General features: G+C 43.0%; 1 pseudogene; it reads right to left on the reverse strand.

Annotated features, from left to right (window-relative positions):
* Positions 1-6909: 6909 nt before the first annotated feature.
* Positions 6910-7168, reverse strand: LOC148120035 (Nuclear RNase P; annotated as a pseudogene).
* Between the last annotated feature and the right edge of the window lie 555 nt (positions 7169-7723).

Here is a 7723-nt window from a genome sequence, read left to right on the forward strand (position 1 = left end):
AAAAAAAAAAAAAAAAAAAAAAAAAAAAAAAAAAAAACCCTCCACTAAAAGACTTTAAAGCTCCCAGCAAAGTGCTGCAATTATTCAGAGTCTCTGCTCCTTACCTTTTAACCTAATCTTTAGAGGTCCTGAGACTGAAGAAGCAAGACTCCTGCCCCAAATGAGGCTAATCTTGTCTAAGAAAATCGCACTTCTTTTCCAAGGGAAACTTCGGTTTCCAAAGGGCTGCAAGACAGAGACAAAGCAGCCAGGTTCTTTAATGTCCCCAGACATTTCCCTTTGGGCCTGTGGTAAGGCTTCAGAATATGGAAGTGGGAAAAGGTTCTAAAGCAAACTTGTTTATGGCATGTTTATCTGGGAGCAGGGAGGAGGGAAGGAGGGAGGGGGAAGAGGGGAGACAGAAGGATAGAAAGAGAGAGAGGGAGAGAGGCCCAAGCTCAGGAGAAAAGGAGAGGAGAGGATCTGGATATTCATTTTAGAATACCTCCTTTGAGACTCTCTGTTTCCTTACACCTGTGCCTCTTTGGGATGCCACACTTCCTAAGAGTGACTAAGGCTGGCAACTATGCATTCAGCACAAGGTCTTTGTCATGTATATGAAACCCAAACAAAAACAAAAGTTGAGGAGTAGTTACCTCAGGTGTTCTGATGCATGGTCTGTATCAATTCTCGCCATAGTCTCTTGCAAGATCTTGTTATCTAACCATGTTAATGAAAGCTGCTATTGTCTCCAAATTAACTTTTAGCTCAACGTTCTTACACTGGATGAATATCTACCATAAGGACTCAAGTGTTTCAAACGCAGTGGTATATGTTAGAAAATCAATCAGAAGAGATGGCTAATTTTCCAGAATATACCGAATGCTGCTCTAGGTTTGTAACAATAAGGTCATCCAAAAATAGGCAGACTGGAAAGGTGTTTAGCAGGAAGGAGTGTGAATATTTAAAGGCAGGTTAAATGTGGGAAGGGAACAAAAGTGTAAGACACTATAGAAAATGACCTCCTTTACATTTGAAAGAAGGAAACAGCAAACACTATTATAAATAAACCTCTAGAGGTAGGCATAGGTCAGGTACGGAGCACCTTTTAAACATGTGGCCTGCATCCTTGGTGTCAGGAGAAACTGCTGCAAGATTTCAGACCCAAATGAATACATATGTCTTATAAGAGCTTACTGTGGCCGCTATGTGAGACTTAGAACGCAGCTGGGTAAACAAAAGAAATGCAGATGAAGAAGTCAGTGGAATCACTAATGATTACATTGTGCCAACATGATTAATGCAAGTAATAAATGTGGCTGAAGATAAGAAGGGGAGGATTCTTTGAGATTGCAAAGGAAGTCTTCACAGAGAAAGTAAAAATTGAAATTTCAGTTAAGACTTGGATGATGTATGAGATGCAAGCTGAGAAAAATGTTAAGCTTTCCAGGCAGAGAGAACTGAAGTCTACGAGCCACTTGCAGACCTTGGAAGAGTCCAGGAGCTTGCTGGTGGAACAGAAAACTCACTGCTCACCCCGGTGGGGGGAGTCCATCTGAAAGAACATTGTAAGTGTAAGAACAGGCTCAAATGTACTTCCTGAAAATGACACACTCTACACTTACAGATTTCTCCTTGGCATTGGGAAGCCACTGATCAAGAAAGTCAGGTTATGTATCTGTGCTTTAGGATGATAATCATAGTGGAATGTGATCCTCCCGTGAAGGCTAGATGGATTAGATATAGATCATTGTTGACTGAAGGGGTTCATAGGTTTGAAAGTCATCAGCACTAGATTGCAATGCCTTTGAAGGAAACAGAACGATATTACTATATCAGAACTGTATGACAGAGTACCAGGAAAGAAGAAACACCTTCCAGACATAAAACAGTATGAACCATGTTCCTCTCATGTTGAACTAATGAGTTTGTAAGCTGGAAACAGTTTACTACAGCTCAAACTTAGCTCCTCATGGGGAAAGATTCAATATTTCAGAAGGAACTGGAGTGTTTCCATTTAGACTTTTTTTTTTTTTGGTAATCTTGCATCCTAGATTTTATCACAATTCTATAGTATGTGTCACTTTAGGAATAAGTGCTCTTAGATTACTGAAAAGTTGTCAGTCCGTTCATAATTCCTGTTCAATATTAGAGGCAATCATACTGTGTGGGAAGTGCTCACCATGCTTTAACGGAGTGGCATTGCTGTGTGATGACATCATGCAAAACTGTGTAGCTAGCGGTTCTCTGGAGGATATGGAGAAGTTGGCGTTAAGTATGGTATATAAGGTTTAATATATTCTACTACAAGAGGCAGAAATAGCCAGATAATGGTGGCATAACATCTTTAATCCTAGCACTCAGGGAGGCAGAGGCATACAGATCTTTGAGTTTGAGGTCAGCTGTGTCTACACAGTGAGTTCTAGGACAGCCAGAAATATACAGAGAAACTGTCTCTGAAAACCAAAAAACCCAAACAAAAACAATCAATCAAACAAACAAACAAAAAAAAAAAACCAAAAGACAGAAATAATGCCATGACATCAAACAAAGAGACCTGGTAAAGTAGCCCTAGGATTTGCTGCCAATAGCCAACTACTCTTTCTGCTGAGGTGTTGAAAATTGCATATAAATTTTCAAAATAAATGTCAAAGGGAGCCAATAACAAGGTCGTGGAAAAGGAACTAAGGTCTTAGTTCTCACTGGAGGAATAAGTCAGTAAAGAGCACACGTATAAAGCCCATCAAGGGTCAGTAGAAACAGCATGAGAATCCAAAAGAACCTGGAGCGATGCCACCATCTAAGGCCATTGTGTGAAGATTTAGCTCAACAAGGAAAAGCAGGCTATTGTCACTGCCCTCCACCATATTTTCCTAATCTGTACACATGGGTTTGTATTGGTGAGGATAGTGAATATCACAGAGGTGAAGGCGGCAGTCTTTACAAACCCAGAAAATACTGTGAGGCTCAAAATTGCAAAGAGCATGTGGCATCTACTGATCTCCTTTGAACTGTTGCTGTCATCCAGGAAAAAGCCAGGTGTTCTCAAGGGACACATGAGTACACTTTCCCCTTGACTATCTGACTATTGATAGGTAGTCAGGGGCTCACAAGAAACTGGAAATAACCTAAGAACTTTTATGCTGGGAGACAGAAAACTCTGAAGCCTGGCACCAGACAGAGCAAGAACCTGTCTCCTGACTGTGAGATTTTACAGAATTGTGACCAACTGTAGGAGAGACTGACAAGAATATGGGTTAATAGGTGAGGAGGACCACACTTTGGCCATGCTTCATCTTTCATTGCTCTTCCCCTGTATTTGAAACCTGACCCTTTAGTCAGTGTCCTGTAGATAGACTTGAGAAATTATGTATCTTTATTTACTCCTATTCCCAATGTGGCCCTAGCACTAATGTCTTATCCCTGCTTTTCATCGTTATCCCGATTACTAGCAGTTTGAGGGTGAGTAGCTAAACCTAGCTTTTTGGGACTATTAGAGGCCAGGTTTGCATCCTATGTTGCAATACTACAATATAGTATTTTGTCAATACTACAAACCCTCGATGAGAGTGAATGGCAAAGGAGTGATATAAAAATCCTAGTGAATAATGTAGTTTCTAGGCACCTCATTGGAACCCAAAGTCTCACTCATCATCTAGAACACCATGGAAGGAAATCACCTGGAAGAATTATACTGTATATCCTTGTGTACCAAGGGAGATCGCACAGCCTGTTAAGGATGAATTAAAGAGGGGCAAAAATCATGAGGTTCCAAATAAACAGTAAAACTAACAGAATGAACAGAACAAAGGAACAGGAAGTGAACTTCACCCTGGGGCCAAGTTCCCCATTTTGTTTTTGTTGTTTATTTATTTCCTCAAAAAATCTTGAAAGGTACTTAAAGGTCAAACCTGGGGGTAGGCACATTCTTCCCTTGGTGTGATCTTCCCTTGCCTTCCTTACTGTTGTTAGTATATTAGTAAGTGCTGATTTGAGACTCCCATAATCAATACATTCAGAGTATGACTGCAGTTCAGATTATTTGAAATTTACAGAATAATCACAATCCAGTCTCCTTTTTGCAAAAGGAAAGAGACTTGGTGCCCTACTGATGAAAACAGTCTTAGAACTGTGGCAGGGCACCATGGGTGCTTTTTCAGGAAAGTAATTTCCTGAAAAAGAAAGTTTGATTTCCAATAATTGCCCCACATTCTAGTTCTCACTACCACCGAATTCCTGAGTATCAAACTGAGTGTTGGTGGCTCTTTTATAATAATTGGTAAATAAACTGTCCATTGTTAGGTCTCAAACCCTGGACAAACGATAACTGAGTTTCTTTTTAACATATCAAAGCCTCCCTTACCTCCAGGTTCTCTCACCATGCCTCAGTCTCTACCTATTACAGATATGACTGGCACATCCTGTTCTCTAACCTGATTTTCCAGCCCAGATAGTATAAGAGATCCTTCTGTATTTGTGTTGCTTTCATTGATTATGAAAGAAACTGCCTTGACCTTTTGATAAGGAAGAGCTCAGGTAGGCATTAGAAAGAGAACAGAATGTCCGGATGCAGGGCAGAGTGTCAAGATGCCATGAATCTCTGGCCTGAGACAGACGTTGTTTAGAATCTTGTCAGTAAGCCACAGTTACGTGGAGATGTACAGATTATTAAAAATGGGTTAACTCAAGATGTGGGAGTTAACCAATAAGAGGCTAGAGCTAATGGCCAGGCAGTAATTTAATTAATAAAATTTCTGTGTGGTTATTTTGCATATAAGCTAGCTGGGCGGTCGGGATGAAACAAATGGCCACCTGCTTCATACTATACCAGTGACAGGCCTGTTCTTCTCCTAGTTATCCTTCCTTTACAATCCAACAAGCAGTAAGAATTCACTGTACTTTTTTTACCTTTCTTTTTTGAATTTTTTTTCATTTTTGACACAAGATTTCTATATGTAGCCTTGGATGTCTTGGAATTCACTTTATAGACCAAGCTGAACTCAAACTCATAGAGATGAAAATAGCTCCCTTTTCACAATGCATTGTGACAATAGTTTTTTTTTGCCTTTAACTCCTCCTAGATCCTCACCTAATCCACACTTACCCAAATCCACAACCCTTCTCTCTTTAGAAAACAAAACCCTCTAAAATAATGTTAGAATATGAACAAACAACTGCGACGCGCTTCCTGACCAGCAGGAATGAACGCCACTAAAAACGAGAATTCCTTCCCTGGTCACGTCTTTATTTGGAGCATTTGATTGAGGAAAATTGGGGGAAGGGAAGATAGAGCAGGGACAAGAGAAAGCTTAGAGAGAGCCAGTAGAGCCCAGAGGCAGCTGCTTTTAAACGGTGGAGAGGCTTGAACGCTGTCCTGATTGGTTAATGCCATTCTGCTGGTCTGAGCATGTGCAAGCAAGGGTGCAGGCAAGGGTGCTCAGCCCCACGTGGCTAAGCCAGGTATGGAAGCTTGTATACCTCCAAACTGCAGGACCACCTGTGCCTCCAGGTGGCTTCCTACGTCTCCCCCTTCTACTGTAAATAAAAGCAATAAGGCAAAACTATTTTCCAATCTGGTCCCCACCTCATGATGTGTGGACCGATTGAAGAAAAGAAAAACAAGACACACCCTTCCCGTGCAATGGGACAACTACCCTGGGAGTGCTAGGGCTGTGTCTGCACACCCTCCGCCTATGCATACCTTCCTCTGTGCTTGTGGGACTTGGTCCCTAGAGGGTGCTAAGGCTATGCATGGCTAATTGCCTATGAGCTCTTTTGAAGCTGAGAGCCAAACCTGGGGTGAGGATACACATTCCAAGGCTGCCAAGGCCTGTGCCACAAAGACCTTATCCCTTCTCACATTGGGCTAGCAGGTAGCACACCAATCAAAGACATACAGCACTTCCACCTAGACACAGCATGCCAAGAATATTTCTGCTCCCACCCATTCCTAAGGAAGGAAGAGGCAAAATAGAGTCAGTCAGAAAATTGTTAAGAGATAAGAGGTTGCACAGGGTGTTGCTCAAGTCGATGGTGTGAAACAGCTGCTCTTGGCACCGCCCAGAGGGTCATCTCTGCTGCCTCCGCATGAATCTTTCCTTGCAGGACACTCAGCATCCACTGGGTCATCTTTCTTCTTTATTTCTCTTGTCAGTCTTGCTGGCACCCAGATGTATGTCAGCATTCCTAGAAAAACATAAACAAAACTCTCCTCCCAAATTAACATTTAAGAGTATTAAAAACTCTCAGTGTAAAAATTCAGCACAATCAGTACTGGAAGTAGGCTGGTTTTGAACTTAGAGACTTGCAGGTCTCTGTTTCAAAGAGCAAATCTTGTTTGCCTGTTCCATTAAAGCAGGCCTTAGAATTAGATGGAATTGTTTTCAAACAGAGCATCTCTGTCTGCTGTTGTTTTTCCAGCAAAATTTTGAATTAAAAATTAAATGTAAAGAATGCAAGAGAAATCCTTTCTCTGGGGGAAGCTGTCACTGGTAGTCCCCCTCTATTGTCTAAAGCCAAAACAGTTGTCACTGGGAATTGAACTCATGACCTTTGGAAGAGCAGGCAATGCTCTTAACCTCTGAGCCATCTCTCCAGCCCGCATTCAAATGAAAAAAACATCTAGGTAGCATTGTTTATTCCACCCGTTGCTTGAGGCAATAGGTCCGCCTTTGTTACCTAGGATGCGGTAACCAGGTTGACGCGCCTTTATTATGATAATTACGACCAGTTCTTTGAGGGAAAATGAGCGTCGACAATTGATCTGACTACTTCCTGCTGAAGACGGGACGATGTGAATTTTTTGGGGAATAAATGTTTTTATCTGACTGAATTCTTGGCGGCAAATGTTTTTATCTGACTGAATTTTTGGCGACCGCGGCTGAGGCATGGCCCCTCCCCGGGCCGTGTGCTGGCTCGCCGTTTATCCTGTACCTGCAAACTGCTGTGCACCCTGCCTCACCTCAGGCATTGAACTCGTACCGCCGGCCGTGAGTCTTTTCCAAGCTCCAGCGAGGGGGGGCCTCTCCTGCCCGGTCTGCCTGCGCGCGGAGCCCCGTTCTCTGGGAACTCACCTCCCCGCTCGGGGAGGGCCCGGTTAAGGCCGCAGGGGCCCCAGTCTCAGACCTTCCCAGGGGCCAGGGAGTGACGAGCACTCAGCATGTGGCCCCGCCGATGAACTTCCTCCGCCCGCCCATGTTGCTATGGAAACAAGGTTTTTCGCAGAGCCTGTGCTCAGAGCTTAAGTGCTGGGATTAAAGGCGTGCGCCACCACACCGGCTACTTCCTCAATCAAAATTAAAGTTTTCTGTACGTGAGAGCCAGAGACTGAGCTCTCTTAACAAAATTAGGCGAAAATCACCTCAAAAACTGTGTGGCTCTTTAAGAACAGGGAAGGCAGTCTTCAAACATGATCAAGCCCACCTCCCTACGAGACTGCTGCCCCGAGTCTCTAACAGCGAGTACGCAGGTGGACGGAGAGGGGCTGGAAGCCGTGGTCTCCCGTACCCCATCGTCCTCATAGTCCCGCTTTTAGTTACCTCACCTTTTTGGCTGCTGTTTTTTCACACTCCTCCTGCACTGAACTTAAGGAATTTTTCTTCCCCGTTGCTTTCTGTACCTTCTTTCAGATACCTTAACTTTGATTCTTTCTATTTTCTTTTCTTTTTTGGCTTATACTTTTTCCATTCTTTTTCCTCCCCTTTCTGGAGGATTTAACTGACGTCACTCACCGCTCCACGTGTCC

Source organism: Myodes glareolus, chromosome 13, assembly GCF_982192425.1.
Source record: "Myodes glareolus chromosome 13, mMyoGla1.1, whole genome shotgun sequence".
Taxonomy (NCBI): Eukaryota; Metazoa; Chordata; class Mammalia; order Rodentia; family Cricetidae; genus Myodes; species Myodes glareolus.